A 26,075-nucleotide genomic window follows, 5' to 3' on the forward strand; every position below is an offset into this window, starting at 1 on the left:
GGTCTTGCCATCAAGCATTGAACGGGGCTGCTATTAATGCCTTCTGTGAGAATGTCTCTCCAGTCAAGGATGGGTTGCCATGTATTTTCTTTACTTTTCTTGTCTGCAAGCTTTGGCATAGTGATTTCTCTTGCCACGATTATTCCCCCCATATGAAGGGCATTTTCCATGATCAGGTTTTTCTCCACATGGGTCTTCCTTTACATTTTGTTGATCTCTTCTGCTTTGTAATTGAGCATTTTCGCACAAATGTTGGTATATGTTTCCTTGTATTTTCATCCTTTCCTTGTGCTACTTGGTGAATTATCTTTGTGTCCACTCTACTTATGCCCTGCATTTGGGTGTGTTGGTGTTCACTAGCTTTGCACACATTTATAGTTCTTGGCAGAGTTAGTGTGGATTCTCTGAGCTTTTTCATTTCAGCTTTTGCATCTTTCATCTCTCTTATTAATCTATTAGTTCAGCTTTTAAGATAAGATAATGGCATGAGCCAGCCATTTTGTATGCTTAAGCAATATATCGACCTATTGTTTCTCCAGATTTTTTATTACGCTTGTTGCAAAGTTATCTTTCATATATATTTTTATGGGTTAAAAGTGCTTTTCTTGTGTCTGACAGATATCCTAAGTTCCTGCAATATCTTTGGGACGTGTTACTGTGTCTCTATATCAGGAATTGTATGTAATTCCCTGGAGAAGGGTGAACAATGGAGGGTGAGTAGGAAAATTCACTCATTTCCAGAGAGGTACCCGCACCTGGAAAGGCTCTCATATACTGATTCCAACTGGATTTCCCAGAGACCAACAGATAAAGAAAGCACTTCTGGAAAAATAGCCTGAGTTTAAATTGACTCAGGGACTTCTTTCTGATCCAGCAAACCATCTGTCCTAGGGGGACCTCAATCCTTTCTGTGAATGGTTTCAAGGACTGATACATGCCACTACCCATGCTGGAGGTGGAATGATTCCTGGTAAGCTTATTAGCATGCATGTAGGGTCTTTTATTGTTTTGGATATGTTTTCTCTATAATGTTTTCACTACGTGCTTGCTTATAAAGGCCTGTGTGATAACTTCTGGCAATTAGCTTGTTCATAGCCTCTGAAGAGAAAGCCAAGTTCAGATGCTGGCCATTTAGTCAGTGTGGCTTAATGGGAATAACAAAGTGTAGGCAGGGACTGCCCAGCCTGGATAAACCCAGGTCAGGAGAGAGAGAGACTTGGGTCTCTACCCAAGAGTGGTGATGGCTGTAGTAGGCTTTGGCCTTAGTTTTGCTTCCTTTTTCTCTATTACTCCTTATACTAGTACTGGTGTAAGCAGAGTCTGAATGAGCTCTCCCCTGACATCTAATGGTGAGCTGTGGGAAAAGACTTCAGAAGCTAATCTCGTTTGTATGGACACACCCACCCTGTCTAGGTGCTCAGCAGGATGGGATTGCTTGCCCAGATGATCACTTGTGTCTGGTGTTGGATCCCCAGACTCCTTGTTATTGGGGCAGGAGTAAAAAAGGGTTGTTATCCTTGTTGTGTGAACCAAGGGCAGCAGAACTGTACCTGGCATACCCTGATGGAGGGACTCACCCTCAACAGAACAACAGTCCCTAGACAGGGGACATGGGTTCCAAAGCCCAATGAGTTGAGAGAAGGTGATGACAGAGACTTGTACCTGGTGGTGTGGGCCCTGTTTGACCCTTCCTCTCTCTGTGGTATAATAAAAGAGTTAATTTAGATTCGATTGAGAGTCTTGTTACACGTTGCAGAGCTGAAATCACTGATACTTAGGTATTAGACCTGCTTTGGGACAGTGTCTCTATTGCAAGAGATTGCCCAGTGTGCACCAGCAGTGAGGCTCCTCCACTAAAAGCTGAAATCACTGAGAGCTGTGTTAAGTGTCTGTATGTGTGTGGGGGGTGGCTGAAGACATCATGGCAAGTAGCCAGCCGGGCAGCTGGTGCAGAGGTGCAGCAAGCGGCCATTGGGGCGATGAGCAAGTGCCTGAGCAGTGGAGCATATAAGGTGCCTCTTTAACCCCTCTTGAGTGCTGTGTGCTGAGATTACCTCTGAGTCCATTTTCCCTGCCAGTTTGGGAATCCAGAACCCTGCCTTGTTCAGCCAAACATGCTAACCTGCTGCAACACAGACCCAGGACTTGTCCACACCGCCAGTGCTGCAGTCTTTAACCAAAAACTGCTCAGCAGGTCACCTATCTCCAGCACCCAGACACCCAGCTCCCAGTGGGATCCAAACCCCAAATAAATCCATTTTACTCTGCATAAAACTCATACAGGGTAAACTCATAAACTGTCCGCTCCCTATAACACTAATAGAGAAATATGCACAGCTGATTGATCCTCCAGGTATTAATTACTTACTCTGGGTTTACTAATAAATAAAAAGCATTTTATTAAGTATAAAAAGTAGGATTTAAGTGGTTCAAAGTAATAACAGACAGAACAAAGTAAGTTACCAAGAAAAATAAAACAAAACACACAAGTATAAGCGTAATACATTAAGAAACTGATTACAGGTAAATCTCACCCTCAGAGATGTTTCAATAAGCTTCTTTCACAGACTAGACTCCTTCCCAGTCTGGGCCCAATCCTTTCCCCTGGGACAGTCCTTGTTTGTTCCAACAGGCATCTTTGCTGAAAAACAGGGCCTTTTTCATGACTGGGACCCCCTTGTCCTGCTCCACCCCCTTTTATAGCTTTGGCACAAGGCAGGAATCCTTTGTCTCTCTGGGTCCCCACTCCTCTTCCTAAATGGAAAAGCACCACGTTTAAGATGGATTCCAGCAGGGCCGATGCTACCATTAAGGCAAACTAGGTGGTTGCCTAGGGCGCCAAGATTTGAGGGCGCCAAAAAGCGGTGCCCCCAATCTTTTTACAGCATTCCTACATCTCCTCCCCTAGTGCGTGGTCCCCGCTCCACTTCTCCCGCCTCCCAGGCTTGCGGTGCCAATCATCTGTTTGGCACCGCAAGCCTGGGAGGGGAGGAGAATTAGAGCGGGGGTGGTGTGCTCGGGGAGGAGACGGAGCAGAGGTGAGCTGGGATGGGGAACCGCCACACGGCTCCCCGGGGGGAGGGGCTGCCCCGGGGGGGTGCCTCAGGGCTGACAGGGGGGGTGGGGAGCTGCCGCAGGGCTGGGGGGGAGGGCGCAAGGTGGAAGTTTCACCTAGGGCGTGAAACTTCCTTGCACCGGCCCTGGATTCCAGTGTCGGGTGACATGGTCACATGTCACTGTAAGACCTCATTTTTCATTATCCACGGGTTGGCCTACATGTACACAGGCAGGCTTGCTGGGAAACAGAGCCATTTACAGTCAATTGTCCTAGTCAATGGGAGCCATCAAGATTCTACACCACCATTAATAGCCCACACTTTGCATAATTACAATAGGACCTGAGAGTAATACTTCATATTTCTAGTTTCAGATGCAAAAATGATACATTCATACAAATAGAATGAATATATTCAGTAGATTATAAGCTTTGTAATGCTACCTTACAAGAGACCTTTTGCATAAAGCATATTCCAGTTGCATCATATTCACACTCATAAATATATTTCCATAAAACATATGGAGTGCAATCTCACCCCCCACCTCCACACAGGGTGGGAGGTGATCTCTGTGATGAACCTCTGAACTCTGGGACTGCACTGGCCAAGGACAGCAACTGTGAGTGGGGTACAGAGAAGGGATGGGCACGTTAAAGGGACTTTGGGTTGCTAGACTTAAGAACCTGAGGGGAAAAGGACACTGCCCAACTTACTTGGGGGTGGGTCTTTTGCTCATGGCTTGTGTTTATGAACCCTAGTTGCAGTGTTTTCCTAAATTAAAGTTGAGTTTATTAAAAGTTTTTGCTACATTGTGCTTGCGAGAGCGGAAGTATTGCCTCTTATAGGCATCCAGGGGGTGGTGTGTAATTGTCCTAGGTCATTGGGTTAGGGCTCGAGCTGGTTTTGTGTTGTACTGTTGAAAGGAACCCCTAGATACTGAACCCAGCCCTTGTTGCTGCTGGCTTCACCTGGCAGAAGGGTTACACTGGTATAAGGAACTGGGAGTTTAGTGTGGGTGCCCTTGCTGGACCAGAGAGGGGAAATATAGGTGCAGTTGTCCTAAACTGTGACACTGATTCTAGGAATTTACATGGATCCTCTCGGTCCATTGTGATCTAAAGAAAGCCAAGCTGCTAAACACATCGCCTTTCAAGTCCCTCTGCTCAGGAACAGGGGACTAGTATGCTGTTAGGATTACTGTTTTCTCTTGGACAAACTGGAGAACATCCAGGGAAGAGCAACAAATGATGACAGGTCTAGAAAACATGGCGTATGAGGGAAGATTGAAAAAATTGGGCATGTTTAGTCTGGACAAGAGAAGAGTGAGAGGGGTTTTCAAGTACATAAAAGGTTGTTACAAGGAGGAGGGAAGTAAATTGTTCTTGTTAACCTCGGAGGTAGGACAAGAGGCAATGAGCTTAAATTGCAGCAAGGGAGGTTTAGGTTGGACATTAGGAAAAACTTCCTAAGTGTCAGGGTGGTTAGGCACTGGAATAAATTGTCTAGGGATGTTGTGAAATCTACATCCTGGAGATTTTTAAGAACTGGTTGGACAGGGATGGTCTATATAGTGCTTGTTCCTGCCTTGAGTGCAGTGGAATGGATTAGAAGACCTCTTGAGGTCCCTTCCAGTCCTCTGATTCAATAATTCTTTGTTGTTGTTATTGCATGATTGGATGGGTTTATTTGGTTTAAAATTATTTGTTTCTGGTTGCACAGACCTGCAGGTGCTGACTCGTTTCTGATGCCATGTTCAGTGTTCAAGCACTTCACAAGAGAGAGCCAAGACAATGCAACATAGGAGCTTTATTCCGTCCTCCAAACACACACACTGTTCTGCCTCATCAAGCAACTCCTGGAAGCAGAGTTTTCTAAATTCCTGGAAATTACTTTGTGCGTGATCACACTATAGCATCCCCTGACCCATGGAAAAATTATTTATCATAACACCCAGTGGCAAGGGGGCCACCTCCCCTCTGGAGGGGAAGCTGTATGGAGCCCCTTCATCCATGGCAGGACTCGCAGCAGGACCTCCCACCCTTAGCAGCAGCAGAGATGGGGATCCCTTCTCCCCACTTGGAGAGTCAGGAGTGGCAGCTGGCTCCCTACCCCCCCCCCCCCCAGGACTTATCTTCACAGGTGAGGTATATCTGCTTGGATGGGTAGGTGACCAGGCCTTATTCACTCCTCTGCCACACAGTGTTCTCAGACTGGGTGGTGTTGGCGGGGACCCCCAGAACGATGCATATGAGAGTGAAAATCCCATGGGGATGAGTGAGACAGTTCACACCTCTCAGAAATGTTGTTTCAGGCTCTCTGTAGACCCAGGCAGACACCACTAGTATCGGTTACACTTGGGTCACATTTTCAAAGTGTTAATTTGCTCGAAATTTACATTTTTTAAGTGAAAGCTGAGATTCTGCCCTCATCATGTGACTCCAGGAGCTGGGGCTCTAGGCACAGCTCTATAGTGCTTATGCTTTAATCTGGCCAGGCTGCTTGGAATACTTTGCATAGAGAACAACTATATATTTGTTTCGCAGTGAACTCCAAATCCAACCCATCCACCTTAGGAAATACAAGCGCACTACACAGGGCCACTGTCATCACAAAGGGACAGGGGATTGCCTGGGCGGTCACCATGGTGATTGTGGTTGGTAACAGTTGAATGGCTTGTGGGGATGTATAGTCTCTATGTTGAGTGGCTGTGGAGATGTATGTGATTAGACAAAATTCTGCATGCAGTTGCATGGCTTTACTGTCTGTTTTTTGGTTTTGGTAGTTTTGAGCTGGATATTTGTCCTGAGTTACCCTAACTGTAACAAAGGTTTTTTTCTCATGTGTTTGAATCAATATGTGATTCCATGCTATTATTTTCACAGAGACCCTTTTTCAACTAGAGGGCCTATATCCAGGAAAGCAACAACTGTGAAGAGGACCCAGGGGATCAATGTAGATAACCAGCTGCATCATGAGTTTCCCGTGCAATGTATTGTGTTAGCCCCTTTTGCCACAGAGCTCGTGTTCAGTTAAGACACAACTTGATCAGTCTGTACCTCCTCGGAGTGAAGATGTCTGATCAAAGGCAGAATGAGATCCAAAAGAGGTGGAGGGAATTGAAGTTAAAAAAAATCAAATTGAAAATATGATGCAACTTTTTAACACTGAGAATAATTAGCCACTAGGCTGTTGAATGTTACCAAGGGATGTGATTAATCATCACTTAGAGTCTTCAAACAGAGTCTGTCTGTCTTTCGAAAAGATATGGTATAGTTCAGTGTTTCTCCGGGGGGCCACCAAAGCCAATGGTTGCAAGGCATAGAAAATACAAACTAAAGCAAATAAATTCTTGCTCCCCACTCACCCTTACACTCTGCCAACCTCTCAAATCACACACAAATTCTGTGAGTATATCAGTGTTATCATTGACTAATAATAGTAAATAATGTTTACTATTCCTTTCATAAATGTGAGAGGTTGCAGAGAATTTTGACATTGAAGAAGTTGTCTCCCACCTGTAAAGCTTGAGAAACACTGATCGAATTCAACCACGTGTTATAGGAATGGCTGGGAGAAATCCGGTGACCTCTGTCACACAGAAGGTCAGACCAGAGGAACATAATGGCCTCTTCCATTCTTAAACTCTATGAATCTATTACAAGGGTTCCTTCTTGATAACATCCATCTACACATTAGAGTTCAGTTAGATGAACTTTCCATACGCCACTCTGCTGACTCTGCTGCACATTCTATTGCAATGGGATGCCCCATAAGACATGGGGGATATGAGGCCGTCCTGCTCCTGCTCTTCACCTGACCCAGCTCCACCCATGGGACTGACCCTTGTGAGCCACCCACACAAAGATTTCTGGGGGACCAGGAAGAGGGGGCATCGTGAAGCAGAATCACAGCTTCCCTCCAGCTGTGCCATCCCCAGAGGAAACGTGTTGGCGCTGAGTTCCTTCTGCTCTGAAAAGCTAAGTCCAGTCTGGATCAAGGCAGTTACTATGCAGGAAGGAGCTGTCCTGGGGCCTGAACCTTTACTGGCTATCGGAACAGGAGACCATTAGCCCAAGTTTCACTGCAAATCATTTTATTGGAGCAGGTTAACAATAAATCACTCAGAGAAGCTAGCGGACTTGAAACCCTTCAACCCTTTCTTGGAAGCCGACATGAGCATGTTGGGATGGAAGAGGTAGGAAACACAACGGGTTTGTGGAGCCACCTCCATGCTGGAGCTTACTCCTGGATCGATGCCCTGGGTTGGTGCTATGAGCAGTGTGCTCTGGTGCACCTCATGCTCAGTTCTTCTTCTCCCATCCTAGATGGTGATCAACTCGATCAATCTTGACATGGCATGTTAGGGCGCAGATGACAAGCACTGTGTGAGATCTCTTAGCCAGTGGCATACCATGATTTTTTCCCTGTTGGTGGGTGCTGATACTAGGAGGTGCTGGAAGTTCCTATCTCCACAAAGAACATGATCCCCTCCCCATCCCCTTTCCCACCCCACATGAAGCTGTATAAACTGGAAATCTCACACTTTCTTTAGATTGTGGTGATCAAGGTTTGCTGAAGATCTGTTTGGTTGATTCCTTCTGTTTCATCCATGTGGACATTCCTTTCAATCTGTCTCTGGGTGTCATGGAGATAATGGGGCAGGATATTCCCAAGGTTGGCTCAAACACTTCTGGGGGACCCTCTATGATCATAGAATCATAGAAATGTAGAGCTCAGGGAACTCCAGAGGTTGTCTTATCCCGGGAGAAGGGATTGAAAGGAAAATAAATGACAGAGAAAGGCCAGCAGATCCCTGAATAAGCCTCCTAGTTAGAGCTGTGTGAAGGGTCTGGGAGGGGAGGGAACACCCCAGAGGAAGCTGCTGATCAGGGAGAGCATGAAGGAGACTGGGGGGGTGAAGTTCTAGACAAAGTTCTGGCGCGGCCTTGGGGGACAAACAGCAGGATACCAGGCTATGAAGCACAGCACAGGATGAGTGGCGGTTTCCCAAATTCACTGATTCTGTGGTGTGTGGAGCAATGAAGTGCAAACATGGGCAGAGCTCTAACTGTAGGGGCTCAGCCGATCAATGGCACCCCAGAATGGCAGGCTCTGCAGCCCATCAGAACTAGCGCCAGCCGGCTCTCAGGGGGCGCAGAAATGAAAGCTTGTCATTTAAATTGATCGATTCATAGTTTAGAAGCTGTTCATCTTTCCGGGCAACATAATTCAAGCCGCTTCCATCCTCATGTTCACACAATAGCCAGGCACCGCTCTGCACCTTATGGGAAGACACTCGGTCATTGAAAGATCCCTTGCTCAGACTAGTTGCTTCTGTTACCACCCTGATCTCCCCTTGATAGTTGGCATGTTCATACAGAGTGATCTTGGGATTCTTCAGGTTTTCAGTGATCAGCTTGAGAGAAGTGATCTTGTCATTCATATCTTCAACAACAAAGCTGTATTCACCTTCCTCAAACACCAGGAACTTGCCTGAATAATTAGGATGCTCATATGCCACCCAGGGTTGGCCAGTGACCTTTACAGAGGAGACACAGTGGGCCCAGTCTGCAGGCTTCAAGTCAGCGATGTCAGAAGTGAATTCTTTGGATTTACCTTGGAAGTTTGCATGCTCATAAATGATGATCCCATTCATTTTGGTGGGTGTGGCAGGATCTTTGCAATTGGTTCTTGGAGCAGAAGCAGTGACTGAGAAGCTGTGGAGAGAGAACAGAGAGTCACAGCTTGGGAGGCAACCCCTACTCAGTGGAGACTCTCTGTGCTGGGATGAAAAATCAGGAAATTAGCATAATTTGAAACAACAGATAAATACACAAACCATAGAACAAAATGAGTGGGAGCATGGGCAAATGTATAGAGGGAATGGGCAAACTCCTTCCTCAAACGTTTAGCCAGCGGGAATAAGAGTAGGGTCTTTTCCCCCACCAGCTTACTCCAGGGTCTATTGCCTGCTCCCAACCTGCAACTCCACAGCCTATGAAGAATTGCAGTCTCTGTCAATGGAAATGTTTTGTTTTGATAAAATTGAATTTTTTCTCTCCAATTTTGACTGTTTAATATATTATTTGTATATAATTTTATTTTCTATTGAATTAGGGTAGAATATTTTAAAATTATAATATAAAATAAAAGCAATAAAAGTGGTAACTGCTACTGTGTTTGGTAGCTGGTATCATATAATTATAACAGGGTGGCTTGTCCTACTGGATGCAGTGGTCCCCAAGGAAAGGACAATACTTCAAGGAAGAGGGGCTGTGCCCAGCTTAAGCCTGGGGGGAGGATTTCTTTTGTGTTTGTTTTGAGAAATTTGTTACGTTAATAATGCTAATAAAAAGACAGAGTCCCCAAAAGGGTTGTGTTGAAAGAGAGACTGTGTGGAGTTTGCTGAAGGAGCCCAGAAAAAGGGGAAAACAAGGCACTGCAGAGGCACTCCTGGCCACAAGCAGGTGCTGGGGTGGCAGTTAACCCCTTTCTATAATATAATTAAAATTAAGATATAATACATTTCAAATTAGAGATCAAACAGCTGCAAAATTGTGGCAACCAAAGTGTTACGAAAACCTGCGCCTCAGCTGGAGCATTGTGGGCACCACGTTTCAGGAAAGATGTAGACAAATTCGAAAAAGTCCAGAGAAGAGCAACAAAAATTATCACAGGTCTAGAAACGTGACCTATGAGGGAAGATAGAAAAAATTGGGTTTGTTTAGTCTGGAGAAGGGAAAACGGAGGGGGGACATGATAACAGCTTTCAAGGACATACAAGGTTGTTTCAAGGAGGAGAGTGAAAAATTGTTCTTATTAACCGCTAAGGAGAAGACAAGAAGCAATGGGCTTAAATTGTAGGAAGGGAGGTTTAGGTTGGACATTAGGAAAAGCTTCCTAACTGTCAGGATGGTTAATTACCTGGGGAAGTTGTGGATTCAACCGTCACCCAAGGTTTTTAAGAACAGGTTAGACAAACACTGGTCAGGAATGGTCTAGTTATCACTTAATCCTGACTTGAGTGCAGGGGACTGGACTAGATGACCTATTGAGATCCCTTCCAGTCCTACACTTCTATGATTCCAGTAAGACTGAACCAGAATTTTTACAGCTCACTGAAAAGCTTTGTTTCAAATTTCATCAAAACCAACACATTCCTGCAGAATGCGTTGATTTCAATGAATCAGCATTTTCTAACAGAAAATTTTTCTTTCCAAATACTTTTTGACCAGCTCTCATCTCTGTAAAGTTCTCAGAGCATGAAGCAAATGTCTCCTCCAGTGCAGAGAAGCTCACAGGTCACAACCCAGTAAATAGCCTTAGTGCAAACACATCTGGCTTACTAAATATTTCTCACCCACGATATACAATATATACATGGATGAAATAAGTACTAAGCAAGTACATGGTGAGCACCATAGCAGCAGCTCCTGTGACTCCTGTTCCGTGGGGTGGCTGGGCTTGGCTCCCCATTCAGTGCATTGTGACTTCTGGGGATGCCGTACTGCTCAGGTTGGGCCCAGTGCACCCCTTGCCGTATTTTTGTGTGTGGCATTGTGACCTTGCACATGGGGCTCAGCCCCACTCCCTGAAATTTGGCCTGCCCAGTCCCCCTTCATCATGACAGAGGGGTGGCTGGGTCAAAGGAGAGCAGCACGGCAACCCCAGAGCAGGAAGCCAAGCCCAGTCAGGCCCATGGGACCATAGTTACAGGAGCCTGTGAAGGGCTGTATTCCCCACACTTGCCCTGAGAGGTCCAATCAACCAGTTAAGCATGAGCAGAGGAGAGATTTAGGCTGCGAAGGGGCCACTAACTGGAAGCAGGCTCAGCTGAACAGGAACAAGAGGGGCCTGTATAAAGCCCGGAAACAGAGAGCAGAAATAGGGCTGCAGGGAAGCAGGCTGCAATCACCCCCTGGGAGAAGGAAGGTGTGTTTGGGGATGCAGGGGAGTAGTCTGCCGTCGGTCCCTGAGAGGAGGGAGCTTGGGCTGGCAAACCCAGAGGGATGGGGAGATAGAAGATAGAGCTGTGAAGTAGGAAGGAGTTCAGGGACACAGCAATATGGTCTGGGAGTGAGCAGGCCACCGTTGCTAGAGATAGGGTCCCTGGACTGGAAAATGGAGTAGAAGGTGGCCTGGGTTCCCCTACCAGCCACTGAGGATGTGGCATAGGCCAGGCAAAGGACAATCGACTGCCTTAGATCATTTGCCCTGGAAGGGGAAACAAGCAAGTGACCTGGCTGGAGAGCCAAGTCAAGAAAAGGGAACACCCTGAGTTGCAGAGGGTATGACTGGACAATGAGAAAGACACCACCAGAAGAGGCCACAACGCCTGGCCAGACCTAATCCCCAGAGCGACCAGGAGGAGGCACTTTTTGCGGTGAGTGAACCCTGAGACAGAGCCACTGCTGTGACGTGAATGGGACAGGCTCTGCAACCCCACAGGGCAACCCCACCTCCCCGGGGCAGGACTGGACCCTTCCACCCTCAGGCCTCCCACACCACCCTTTGGTACATTCTGGTGAACCAATTTGGGGTCACAGTGCACAGGTTGAGAAAAGCTTCTCCACATGGAGACGAGAGGGAGAGAGTGAGCGAGCACATAAATCAAGTTCAGCGTTTGCATCCAGACTTTGAGCACTGGATATAAATTGACAGAAAATGCCTGTGAGTTCTGAGCAAATTGTTGAGGAGCAAGAGGTGGAGAGGCCATCTCAGGGCTCCTCCCACTGGGGACTGGGAAGGGGAGGCAGAGCAAATCCAAATATCCACAAGACTTTTCCTCCTTCAGACTGAGGTTTTGGATGAGGAAAAAGAGACACTGTCCACCTCCCATCCCTGATATCCCGCATGCTGGGGATGAGGGAGGAGTGTACCCTTAACAGATACCCCCTGCTGCTATCTCTTCCCCTCTGGGATTTTGGGAAAGAGTTGGCTTGGAAAGGATGGGAAAGCAGGGAGAAAGGGGACTGAAGAGAGAGGACACCACACAGATAGGAGGAGAAGAGAAGGGCTATGGGCAAGCGGTGAGAGCTAGAGAGAGAAGATGAGAGAAAGGGAAGGAATGTTAGAGAATCAAGAAAGAGAGACAGGGCCATGATGAAAGCAAGGAGCGAAAGAAGAATGGATTTTGAGCCTGCAGAGTCTAGTGCACGGAGCACTTACAATGCTCGACTCTGAGCCGGTGGTACACAGCCACCGTACCAGACATCCAGAAGGAACTAGTGTGCCACAGGACTTAGAGAAACACCCTGCAGTGGCATTGGTTACCATAGTTTGGAGCCAGTCCTGCAGACATGTAAGCAGCTGCGCAACTTTACTCACACAGATAGTTCCACTGGCTGCCTAGGGGCACATGGTGCTTTGGTGTAAAGTGTTTGCATTTACTGGGCCAGATTCACCACCGGTGTAATGCAATCTTACATACACAATAGAAGGATTTATGCTGATTTATTCTGACATAAATTAGCAATGTTCCCTATGGATAGGAACTCTGAGGGGCACCAGGTTATAGCTGTATAAAGCTGACATAATTCTAATGTTGTGTGATGAAAGGGAGCCGAAGATCCCAGAAGTAGATGGTCGTGGCAGAGAATGGGGCCTGGCCAGGGTCTCCATTGTACATAGAGCTGATTGGGCATTTTCTATTGAAATGATTTTTGGACAATTTCTAAAAAATCTAAATTTTCAATGGGAAATTTTCAATTTTGCTGAATTTTGGGGGGAAATCAAAAGAAAATGTTTCATTTCCGGGCTATTCAACAGTACACCGCTTCCGCCTAGAGTGCCTTAATGGTTCATGGGAGTCATAGTGCAGGTGCTTTGTGCCCCCCATTCTCAACTATTACCTGGACCCTTACCCAGACTACATTCCCATGATGCACTGTGGTCTCCCTTCTGACAGAGCCACATGGCACGTCACGGAGATGTATTCTTGGCAGGAAGCCTGCCCCATAGGGAAGAATGAACGCATGAGGTACCCCAAACTACCTGTCCCATGAGGCAATAAGCAAATGCAGTTCAATGTCAAACTGACTTGAAACAAAATGTTTCAACATTTACTAAACAAATTCTTTTGTGAAATTTTTTGATATTTTTCCAATTTGGGACATAAACAAATGTCAAATTATTACAATTTCCTATGAGCCAAATTCCTATTTTGTCTCAGCTACATTCATGCAGTATGTACTCACCTCCTGTAGTGTGTGCTCGTCTGCCTCCTCCTACTGGCCCCAATTCAGAAAACCTGTGAAGATTAGACTGTTACAAAGCTGCAAGAATATGGATTTAAGAGCCTAACTTTAGGCACTCAACTGAAATTTTTCATGTTAACCTCTGTGCCTTAGTTTCCCCATCTGTACAAGAGGAATATTAATACTTCCCTTGTTCTTCTTCGTGATGATTAAATACTTAAGGATTGTAAAGCAAAGCTAAAAATCACCGGAGTTCACATAAAAACCTCCAGTGGCCAATCCCCCCTCTCTCTCCCACCCCACCCCCATCTTATTGAAACAATTGGCCATTGCAAATGTTTCAGTGTTGATGTGCACAAAGCCCAGAACAAGCAGGTTGCTCTTCTTCTTCTTCTTCTTCTTCTCTTCAACAGAAGAACTAAAGATCACAAACATGCATTTCTCTTACTGTGAGCATTTCTTGCCTATAACATACTGTTATGCTGGAGGTTGGGTGGCTCCCACCAAGCGTGTCTGACCTACAGGCAGTCACACACCTCATTGAAGCTATGGGCATGGCACCCAGCTTTCATTCAGGCTAAAAAACATAGCAGTTAAATACTCATTTGTTTAATGACCACTGAAAAAATGGAAGCCACCACCCAAAGACTAGACTGGATGCAAACACAAGGGCTGCGGATTGATTTGTGAGGAGCTGTGTGTGTGTGTGTGTAAGTCAGAAGCAGCCACAAAGCAGGGAAAGAGAGTTTTTCTTCATTCCTGTAGTATCTGCCACCTCTTCCTACATTCTCTCCCCTTCCTATAGTATTTGGTGTGGTCTCCCTCTGTCAGAACTTGTGCTATCCAAAACCACCTTCCCTAAATACAGGAGGTGCATTCTCACGCCTGGTGGTAGCAGTAACATCTCCTCCCTAGTATCAGAGGGGTAGGCGTGTTAGTCTGAATCTGTAAAATGCAACAGAGGGTCCTGTGGCACCTTTAAGACTAACAGAAGTATTGGGAGCATAAGCTTTCATGGGTAACCCACGAAAGCTTATGCTCCCAATACTTCTGTTAGTCTTAAAGGTGCCACAGGACCCTCTGTATCTCCTCCCTACAAAATCATCTCAGGGGATGTGGTGAGCTCATGTGAACTGTGCATACTAAACCCACAAACACTCTGTCATTCTTCTCTAGGTACTTTCATCAACTTCCTAGACAAAGCATAATAACAAATAACGATTTATACCTTGGCTTCTGGCTTCAGCTTCTGACACTTGGGAGCTCTCAATGCACCTTCCTATCCAACTGCTGCTGCAGACAGGAGATACCCTCTCCAACCGGCTTTATACCTGAACATCGGCTGCTCACTATCACAATATTACATAGCTGCCCAATAGGAGTTCACCACTTGTGCTATCTATGTCAAGAAGCAACTCAGTGCCCCAGGATAATGCCATAAATGGTAACAACAATGTCGTTGAAGCATTTCTTTTGAAATAATTTTTCTGCAGAAAAGGATCTGGGGATTAAAGTAAATGAAAAGCTGGATATGAGTCAACCCTTGTTGCCAAAAAGGCCAACGGCATATTGGGCTGTATTAGTAGGAGCGTTGCCAGCAGATTGAGGGAAGTGATTATTCTCCTCTATTCGGCACTGGTGAGGCCACATCTGGAGTATTGCATCCAGTTTTGGTCCCCCCACTACAGAAGGGATGTGGACAAATTGGAGAGAGTCCAGCGGAGAGCAATGAAAATGATTAGGGGCCTGGGGCACATGACTTACGAGGAGAGGCTGAGGGACCTGGGATTATTTAGTCAGCAGAAGAGAAGAGTGGGGGGGGGGGATTTGATAGCAGCCTTCAACTACCTGAAGGGGGTTTCCAAAGAGGCTGGAGCTCGGCTGTTCTCAATGGTGGCAGATGACAGAACAAGAAGCAATGGTCTCAAGTTGCAGGGGGGGAGGTCTAGGTTGGATATTAGGAAACACTATTTCACTAGGAGGATGGTGAAGCACTGGAATGGGTTACGTGGGGAGGTGGTGGAATCTCCATCCTTAGAGACTTTTAAGGCCTGATTTGACAAAGCCCTGGCTGGGATGATTTAGTTGGCGTTGGTCCTGCTTTGAGCAGGGGATTGGACTTGATGACATCCTGAGATCTCTTCCAATTCTAATCTTTTATGATTCTATGAAGTATTACTCCTGTGTGGTGTGCTGGAATTGGTATTTGCAATGTTCCAAAAAATCCCTGTGATTCCATAAGCAGCTGTTACAACTGATGGCAGCCAGGGGCGGCAGATTTGTATAATTTTTGGTGGTGCCCAGAACGGGTTCAAGTCCCGCCCGCCCCACACACCTGCCTAAGGCTCTGGGAGGGAGTTTGGGTGCAGGAGGGGTTTGGGGTGCAGACTCTGGGAGAGAGTTTGGGTGAGGGCTCTGGGAGGGAGTTTGCGTACTGGGTGCAGGTTGTGGAGTTTGGGTGTGGGAGGGGGTTTGGGGTGCTAGGTGTGGGAGGGGGTTTGGTGCTAGGTGCGGGGTTTGGGAGGAGGTTTGGGTGCTGGGTGGAGGCTCTGGGCTGGGACAGAAGGTTGGGAGGTGGGAGGGGTTGCGGGGCGTGGGGCTGGGTGCAGGATGAAGAGTTTGGGGTGCAGCAAGCAGGATGCCCTGGTGCTGGTGCAGGGGGCCAGAGAGGAGGACTCCCCCAAGCCCTCTTCCTGCTGGCAGCAAATAGCTCCGGGAGGGGCTCTCCCCCCCTAGCACGACACTCACCCAAGCCCCCCCAGGCTGCTATTCAGGAGGTCCAGCCGGGATAAGCCCATCCCCCCTCGGAGTCAACTCAGAATCGCCTGCTGGGGAGAGACCCAGCCCCAAACATTGGTGGAGCCAGGCCCCCAGGCCCTTAATATTCCTGGAGCCCAAGCACCACGGGCTCATATAACTCGCAGTCCCTGGTGGCAGCAGCTTCAAGATGGCAAAAGCTCTTTTGACTGAGAAGAAATGTACTGGTCGTGGGGTGAGACTGGAATCAATGGGCATTTGACAGACATTCATGGACTGAAGAGAAAATAGCAAAGTACCTAGCAGTGTGCTTGGATGGTGATGCCATAGCATTTTACCAGGATTTAGTATGGAGTGTGGATGTTACAGACAGTTACGCAAACACTTATCCAAGTGCTATGAGGAAGGATTGGCTTTTTTGGAAAACAGAAGGAATGGCCAGCAAGGAGGAGGTAGAGAGGGGAACCCCTGCATAGCTATTCGTGTGCATTGAGGAGACTCTTAAATAGGGCTTTCCCTGCCCCACCCTGACTGAGAAGTGGCTTGAATGAAACAGAACCTTCAGGGCTGAATCTGGAACTGGGAATGCACAGAGGGGTCTATGCCTGGTTGGAAGCTGTGAGAGAATCCTGTGTGAAAAGCCAGTTTATAAACTGTTTAACAGGGGGACTTCATAACCTGCTGGTGAAGGAAGATAACATCCTGGATCAACCTCTGAAGCAGATTACATGCAGAGTTCAAAATGTGGAAGCAGAAATTGGGGGTTCCTTAAAGATATCAGCTGTTAATTCCCAGCCTTGCGGTGACTCCTTTGCACCTGATGCAGCACTTCAAGCAATGATTGCTACTGTCACAGTTTAAGGGTTAACTGCAGTTTTGTCCCCCAACTCGCTCCCTTCATTACAAGTTCATGTCACGTTTCACTTCAGGAAGAACAACCTGGCACCGTTCATCTGTTTCTGTATGTAGTAGGGGTGATCCAACCACAGCTCAAGAGCCGCATGCAGCTCTTTTACAGTGAAATTGCAGCTTGCCACCCCCCTCCTCCCATCCCATCCCATTCTCCACCTAACAGACTGAGGGAGGGAAGCTCGGGGCTTCTGCCCTGGGATGGGCAGGTGGGGTTAGGATCTTCTGCCCAGCGGGGAGTGAGGTTTCAGGGCTTCAGCCCTGTAGGGCACGCCTGCCAGGGCTCAGGGCTTCAGCGGGAGTAGGGCTGAAGCCCCAAGGTCCGGCAGGCGCACCTGGCTCTCAAACTTCTCAAGATTATTGTATGTGGCCTGGAGGATTGGTATGTTTGGGCACCCTTGGTATATAGCTTACGCCTTTGATCTCTAGCCTCCTGAAAAGCTAAGACCCATCAATTGCCTCCTCTCTGGGGACGAAGCTTCAAAGTCTGAGTTTTTACATAGGAATTGTTGGGGAATTTCCATTAACCACCCCTCAGGGAGTCCTCAAGGAACCCACTCAGCAAGCCAGGACCCTGAAAACACATTTCCCATTTATTGTCACAAAAGTCCATGCAAGTCAGGCTCATTTCAATATTTCAAGTCCTTGTGCTATAATTACTATAAGGTGGGTGCACAACTGGTTGAAAGACCCTTCTCAAAGAGTAATTATGAATTAATTTGCTGTCAAACTGGGAGGGCACATCTAGTGGGGTCCTGCAGGGGTCAGTCATGGGTCTGGTACTATTCAATATTTTCACTACTGACTTGGATAATGGAGTGTATGCTTATAAAATTTGAAGACAACACCAAGCTGGGAGGGGTTGCAAACACTTTGGAGGACAGGATTAGAATTCAAAACGACTTTGATAAATTGGAGAATTGGTCTGAATTCAACAAGATGAAATTCAATAAAGTTAAGTGCAAAGTGCTTCACTTAGGAAGGACAAATCAGATGCACAACTACAAAATGAGGAATAACTAGCTAGAAGGTTATACTGCTGAAAAGGATCTGAGCTTATAGTGAATCACTAATTGAAGATGAGTCGACAATGGAATGCATTTGCAAAAAAGGTTCATACAAATCTGGGGTGTATTTACAGGACAGTCTTATGTAAGACATGGGAGATCATTTCCCCACTTTACTCGGCACAGGTGAGGCCTCAGGTGGAGTACAATGTTCAGTTCTGGGCACCACACTTTAGGAAAGAGGCGAACAAATTAGAGTCCAGATGAGAGCAACAAAAATTATGAAAGGTTTAGAAAACCTGAGCTATGAGGAAAGGTTTAAACAACTGGGTATGTTTAGTCTCGAGAAAAGAAGAGTGAGGGGGGCCTGCTACACATAGGCTTCCTGCTTCCAATATGGTAAGGGCTGTTTAAAGAGGTCATTGACCCATTGTTCTCCATGTGCAGTGGAGGTCAGATAAGAAATAGTGGGTTTAATCTGCTGCAGGGGAGATTCAGGTTCCATATTAGGAAAAACTTTCTACCTAGAAGGGTAGTTTAAGCTCTGGAACAGGCTTCCGAGGGAGGTTGTGGAATCCCCATCACTGGAGGTTTTTAAGAAGAGGTTGGACAAACACCTGTTGGGAATCCTCTAGGTTTATGTGGTCCTGCCCCAGAGCTAGGGGCTGGACTTAGTGACTTCTCCCTTTCATCCCTACATTTCTACGATTCTCTGCATCCCAGGTCTCACATCTGTCACAGTAAACTGATGAAAAAAATGAAGCTGGCCCAGGGGCAAGCTCTTTGCAGGTGTCCCTTAGGTCAGATGAGAGAGGCTGTTTCCTGTGTGGTCCCAGGCCAGATGACATCTGCAGGCGAGGCAAAGGCAAATGCCATTGTAGGGAATTGCCCAATCAGAGAGAAGCCACACAAGGGAAACTAGCAATTGTTGATGCAGTAGGGTCACCATCAGCAACTATGAGAAAGGCCCATGAGTACAGCTGCCCACGTTCCTGTTACTGTGTGTCTGGAAATATTGATGGTTGGAAAACCACAGTGGTGTTGTGTTTGGACCTGAAATGACTCTGAACAATGGAGAACACTCACTGCTTTAGAATCCTTTCCATTTCTGCCAGATGTTCCCCCCATCTTCAGTTCTCAAAACTTGGGTTAGATAATTTACTCCCCTCTGAAACATTCTTGCTGAATGAGTGTGAAAGGCATTCTGCAGAGCTGACACAGTCCACAGAGTGTCACACAGGCAGTTTTTACTCAGTCCTCATGTGCCTCTTTAATCTGATCGTACCCAGACACCAAATCAAAACGACTGAACTATTTTGCTTCTGATATTTTATCCTGTATGTCTGCTGTGTGGGGAAGTGAGTAGACATCTTGAAATAGTCTGTGAATTCAGTCAGAGCATAGCCTCAAGTCTCCTTTGGGCTTTTTCACAATTACAACTGGTGAAGTGCAAGTTAACATAGCTTACTCCATCAAGACATCCTCCAGCAGGCTACTTAGTTTATCTTTCACTGCTACCTTATGCCAGGAGTATCCAAGCTGGGGGCTGCCTCACAGGAACACTGCCGGGTCTGATGTTCCATCAATCATATCTCCCAAGCTCTTCATTACTCTTGGAGAACACAGTAGCATCTCACAAAAGCAGCTGTTCTAATCGTTTCCTCTCATTGCCTTCTACGGATGCTTCTGTCAAGTCAACCCACTAGTGCCATACTGTGCCCTCTTCTGGTGTCCACAGTTCGAGAAGGATGTTGATAAATTGGAGAGGGATCCAAGAAGAGCCACACAAATGAATAAGTATCAGAGTGGTAGCCGTGTTAGTCTGGATCTGTAAAAAGCAACAGAGAGTCCAGTGGCACCTTTAAGACTAACAGATGTATTGGAGCATAAGCTTTCTTGGGTGAATAACCACTTCATCAGACCCATGTGGGTCTGCGTCTGACGAAGTGGGTATTCATCCATGAAAGCTTATGCTCCAATACATCTGTTAGTCTTAAAGGTGCCACAGGACTCTCTGCTACAAATGAATAAAAGATTAGAAAACCTTCCTTCTAGTCAGGGCCAGCTCCAGGTTTTTTGCCACCCGAAGCAAAAAAGAAAAAAGCAGGGGGGAGGGGGACGGAGTGCTGCCGCCAAGCAAAAAAACAAACAAACCCCGGAGTGCCGCTGTAATAGGCTGGACACCTGCTCCTGCCTGGAAGGGCCTGAGATAGCCCAGGGAGTAGGCAGTGTGAAGGCTGAGCTGATTGGGGGAAGTGGCTGCAGCTGGGGCCACGCCCCAAACAGCCTCAGCAGGCCTATATAAGAGGCTAGGAGCCAGGAGCTCAATAGAGTCTCTCTCCCTCCCCCTCCAGAGAGAGAAGGGCCTGGCTGCAGGGAACTAGACAGGATACCTGTAGTGGAGCAGGCCTGGGGAAAGGCTGAGGAGCTGGGGAGCTCCAGCCTGGATAGCCCCAGGCTGCGGCCTGGTAGTAGGCCAAGGGGTACTGGGGGTTGCAGTGGGCAGCCCAGGGCTAGGCCAAGGCAGCAGGTCCAAACCCCCCTTGCCAGCGATGAGTAGCCTATACTGCAGTCTGCCCCAGGGAGCAGGGGCTAGTGCTGAGGCAAAGTGGGGCTAGTGGGTGAGGGTTCCCCAGGGAGGGGAGACCCAGATCTGTGGAGTATTGCCAGGGGGCAGCACCCCAGTAATAGGGGCACTGGGTCCTGGGAGGGACACAGGTGCCAGCAGAGGACAAGGCGGATCACCGGCCTGCAGAGGGCGCTCCAGAGGCTGGTGAGCTTATTCCCTGGACGACCAGCAGGAGGCGCCGCAGGGGTGAGTCCGGCTCCTCTACAGCCACCCCTTGAAAAGTGCTGCTCCAAGCACATGCTTGGAACGCTGTTGCCTAGAGCCAGCCCTGCTTCTAGTGCTAGATTCAAGGAGCTCAACCTAGTTAGATTAACGAAGAGAAGGTTAAGGGGTGACTTGATCATAGCCTGTAAGTACCTGCACAGGGAAGAAATATTTGACACTGGGCCCTTCAGTCGGCAGACAAAGGCTTAACACAGTCCAATGGCTGGGAGCTGAAGCTAGACAAATTCAGACTGGAAATAAGGGGCAGACTTTTAACAGTGAGGGTCATTAGCCATGGGAACAATTTACTGAGGCTCATGGTGATTCTCCCTCACTGGCCATTTTTAAATCAAGCCTGGATGTTTTTAAAAAGATCTGCAGGAGTGCCAAAGGAATTATTTTGGGGCAGTTCTATGGCTGTATTCTACAGGAGATCAGACTAGAGATCACAATGGTCCCTTCTGGCCTTGGAATCTATGAATCTAGCTCTTTTACTGACTGGGCTGCTCCACTGCTCCTGAGCTCTGCCCCTGTGAGAGGCCTGGAGACACCGGCGACACTGAACACTGGCCCTACGGTCTGAGGTTTTTTCACTAGCTGAATATCTGGCTCAGTCACATTATCTGCTCTGACCCAGAACTCACCCGTTGGCCCAGCTTGAAACAGAGCTCTGCTAACCAGCGATCCTGATTGGATATCCACAGCTTCAAACACTCTGACAGGTTCGCTACACCAGTGCTTTCTCCTTGGGGGTTATGGCATGATGACCTGGCTTCACCACACTGTATTGTGAGCCACCACCTGCCTTTCACACTGTAGACATGGTCAAGGCCCCTCTAATGCTAAAGTGTGGTGCCTAGAACTGGACATGGTACTCCAGCTGAGGCCTCACCAGTGCTAAGTACAGTGAGGAAATTACCTCTCGTTTCTTACATAGAACTGTTCTGTATATATATACCCCAGAATTTGATTAGCTTTTTATGCATCTGAATCACATTGTTGACTCATCTTCAATTTGCGATTCACTATAACCCCCCAGAACCTTTTCAACAGTGCTAGTACCTAGCCAGTTATTCCCTCTTTGAATAAAGTCTTTTAGCACTTTGTGCACCCACATTATAGGCAGATGGGCCATATGCCATAGTAGGCAACTTCCTCATACCGTCCCCTCCATAAGTTTATCAAGCTCAGTCTTGAAACAAGTGAGTTTATGTGCCCTCGCTAATTTCCTTGGAAGGCTGTTCCTGAACCACATTCCTCTGAACTGTCAAACCATTTTATACAAATTCCCCTGCAGTGAAAGGAACAGGGAGTCACTTGTGTGTAAATAAATAAATCTTTGGGCTGATAAATCAGGGAAGTCTCCCCCCGCAGGGGAATTTGCATATAATGGTTTGACAGTTCAGAGAAATATGGTTCAGGAACAGCCTTCTAAGGAGATTAGTGAGGGCAAATAAACTCACTTGTTTCAAGAGTGAGCTTGATAAACTTATGGAGGGGATGGTATGAGGAAGTTGCCTATTATGGCATATGGCCCATCTGCCACTCCTGTTAGTAGACATCTCCTACGGCCAGAGATGGTATGCTAGATGGGAAGGGCTCTAAGTCACCACAGAGAATTCTTACCCAGCTGCCTTGCTGGTGGATCTCACCTACAGCGTCAGGGTCTAACGGATTGCCATACTTGGGGTTGGGAAGAAATTCTCCCCCAGGTGAGATTGGCAGAGACCCTGAGTGGGGTGCCTTCCTCTGCAGCATAGGGCATGCATCACTTCATAGTAGGGTGACCAGACAGCGGAGAATTAAGGGTGGCACGGTATATGATGTATTACCATCCTTACTTCTGCACTCCTGCTAGTGGTGGTGCTGTCTTTTGAGCTGGGCTCCCAGTCAGCAGCCACCGCTTTCCAGCCACCCAGCTCTGAAGGCAAAAAATCAAAGAACCACCAAGTTACAAGAAATTTTTCACACTATGTAACATAACATGATTTTGGCAAAAAAACCAACAACTTCAAAACACTATACAGAACAACAGATTTTTCTGTACATCGTAAAAAACACCACTTAGTAGAGCTTGTCTCTTACATCTGCTCTATCCAGCTGGTTTAATACAATGCCATGAGAAAGGATCATTTATCGATCGGCTTTCCTTCTTGCTGGTCTGTTATTGCAGAGTTAATATTTTAAAACAATCAAGATAAAGATTTATTTTACCCTTTTGTTTTTGTACATTCTTTCACACAGTTTTGGGGGGGTTGAGAGCGACCCCTGCCTCAGTCAGATGGTCATTATATCTTTTTCAGTTCTTTGTTTGCCCGTCTCTTGAACCAGGTCTTGCACATGTAGGTCACCAGTCTGAATCCGGCTCAACTCATGATCATCTAATGTGACTCCCGGCACATCGCAGGCCACAGACCCTCGCCCACTCACTCCTGCAATAGGCTGCTAACCTAGCCCTGAGTTACTGAAGTACACAAATCTTCATTTAAAAAGAATTGAAGTTACAGAGAATCCATTTACTCTAATTCACACTATGAAGTAGGGTGACCAGATGTCCTGATTTTATAGGGACAGTCCCAATTTTGGGGTCTTTTTCTGATATAGGCTCTTATTACCCCACCACCACCTGTCCCGATTTTTCACATTTGCTGTCTGGTCACCCTACTATGAAGTGACCCATGCCCTATGCTGCAGAGGAAGGCACCCCACTCAGGCTCTCTGCCAATCTCACCTAGGGGAGAATTTCTTCCCAACCCCAAGTATGGCAATCTGTTGTTCTGTATAGTGTTTTGAAGTTGTTATTGTTGGTTTTTTTTTTTTTTTTGCCAAAATCACGTTATGTTACATAGTGTGAAAAATTTCTTGTAACTTGGTGGTTCTTTGATTTTTTGCCTTCAGAGCTGGATGGCTGGAAAGAGGTGGCTGCTGACTGGGAGCCCAGCTCAAAAGACAGCACCACCACCAGCAGGAGTGCAGAAGTAAGGATGGCAATACATCATATACCGTGCCACCCTTAATTCTCCGCTGTCTGGTCACCCTACTATGAAGTGACGCGTGCCCTATGCTGCAGAGGAAGGCACCCCACTCAGGGTCTCTGCCAATCTCACCTGGGGGAGAATTTCTTCCCAACCCCAAGTATGGCAATCCGTTAGACCCTGATGCTGTAGGTGAGATCCACCAGCAAGACAGCTGGGTAAGAATTCTCTGTGGTGACTTAGAGCCCTTCCCATCTAGCATACCATCTCTGGCCGTAGGAGAGCTTGATAAACTTATGGAGGGGATGGTATGAGGAAGTTGCCTACTATGGCATATGGCCCATCTGCCTATAATGTGGGTGCACAAAGTGCTAAAAGACTTTATTCAAAGAGGGAATAACTGGCTAGGTACTAGCACTGTTGAAAAGGTTCTGGGGGGTTATAGTGAATCGCAAATTGAAGATGAGTCAACAATGTGATTCAGATGCATAAAAAGCTAATCAAATTCTGGGGTATATATACAGAACAGTTCTATGTAAGAAACGAGAGGTAATTTCCTCACTGTACTTAGCACTGGTGAGGCCTCAGCTGGAGTACCATGTCCAGTTCTAGGCACCACACTTTAGCATTAGAGGGGCCTTGACCATGTCTACAGCGTGAAAGACAGGTGGTGGCTCACAATACAGTGTGGTGAAGCCAGGTCATCATGCCATAACCCCCAAGGAGAAAGCACTGGTGTAGCGAACCTGTCAGAGCGTTTGAAGCTGTGGATATCCAATCAGGATCGCTGGTTAGCAGAGCTCTGTTTCAAGCTGGGCCAACAGGTGAGTTCTGGGTCAGAGCAGATAATGTGACTGAGCCAGATATTCAGCTAGTGAAAAAACCTCAGACCGTAGGGTCAATGTTCAGTGTCGCCGGTGTCTCCAGGCCTCTCACAGGGGCAGAGCTCAGGAGCAGTGGAGCAGCCCAGTCAGTAAAAGAGCTAGATTCATAGATTCCAAGGCCAGAAGGGACCATTGTGATCTCTAGTCTGATCTCCTGTAGAACACAGGCCATAGAACTGCCCCAAAATAATTCCTTTGGCACTCCTGCAGATCTTTGTAAAAACATCCAGGCTTGATTTAAAAATGGCCAGTGAGGGAGAATCACCATGAGCCTCAGTAAATTGTTCCCATGGCTAATGACCCTCACTGTTAAAAGTCTGCCCCTTATTTCCAGTCTGAATTTGTCTAGCTTCAGCTCCCAGCCATTGGACTGTGTTAAGCCTTTGTCTGCCGACTGAAGGGCCCAGTGTCAAATATTTCTTCCCTGTGCAGGTACTTACAGGCTATGATCAAGTCACCCCTTAACCTTCTCTTCGTTAATCTAACTAGGTTGAGCTCCTTGAATCTAGCACTAGAAGCAGGGCTGGCTCTAGGCAACAGCGTTCCAAGCATGTGCTTGGAGCAGCACTTTTCAAGGGATGGCTGTAGAGGAGCCGGACTCACCCCTGCGGCGCCTCCTGCTGGTCGTCCAGGGAATTAGCTCACCAGCCTCTGGAGCGCCCTCTGCAGGCCGGTGATCCGCCTTGTCCTCTGCTGGCACCTGTGTCCCTCCCAGGACCCAGTGCCCCTATTACTGGGGTGCTGCCCCCTGGCAATACTCCACAGATCTGGGTCTCCCCTCCCTGGGGAACCCTCACCCACTAGCCCCACCTTGCCTCAGCACTAGGTCACTGCCAGTCACCAACTAGTCCCTGCTCCCTGGGGCATATTGCAGTATAGGCCACTCATCACTGGCAAGGGAGGTTTGGACCTGCTGCCTTGGCCTAGCCCTAGCCCTGGGCTGCCCACTGCAACCCCCAGTACCCCTTGGCCTACTACCAGGCCGCAGCCTGGGGCTATCCAGGCTGGAGCTCCCCAGCTCCTCAGCCTTTCCCCAGCCCTGCTCCATTACATGTATCCTGTCTAGTTCCCTACAGCCAGGCCCTTCTCTCTCTGGAGGGGGAGGGAGAGAGACTCTATTGAGCTCCTGGCTCCTAGCCTCTTATATAGGCCTGCTGAGGCTGTTTGGGGCGTGGCCCCAGCTGCAGCCACTTCCCCCAATCAGCTCAGCCTTCACACTGCCTACTCCCTGGGCTATCTCAGGCCCTTCCAGGCAGGAGCAGGTGTCCAGCCTGCTACAGCGGCACTCCAGGGTTTGTTTTTTTGCTTTGGCAGCAGCACTCCGCCCCCCCCCCCTTTTTTTTTTTTTCTTCGGGCGGCAGAAAACCTGGAGCTGGCCCTGACTAGAAGGAAGGTTTTCTAATCTTTTATTCATTTGTAGCAGAGAGTCCTGTGGCACCTTTAAGACTAACAGATGTA

The 26,075-nt window shown here is 47.4% G+C and overlaps 1 long non-coding RNA gene across 1 annotated transcript; it reads right to left on the minus strand.

The window, feature by feature from the left end:
• Positions 1-7,132: 7,132 nt before the first annotated feature.
• LOC101948576 (uncharacterized) lies at positions 7,133-14,563 on the minus strand. The gene is made up of 3 exons (XR_010593707.1): positions 14,481-14,563; positions 13,253-13,305; positions 7,133-8,773 (listed from the first exon to the last, which is right to left on the minus strand). It is a non-coding gene; the product is annotated as an uncharacterized LOC101948576 (long non-coding RNA).
• Positions 14,564-26,075: the final 11,512 nt, after the last annotated feature.

Source organism: Chrysemys picta, chromosome 1 (genome assembly GCF_011386835.1).
Source record: "Chrysemys picta bellii isolate R12L10 chromosome 1, ASM1138683v2, whole genome shotgun sequence".
In the NCBI taxonomy this organism is placed as follows: Eukaryota; Metazoa; Chordata; order Testudines; family Emydidae; genus Chrysemys; species Chrysemys picta.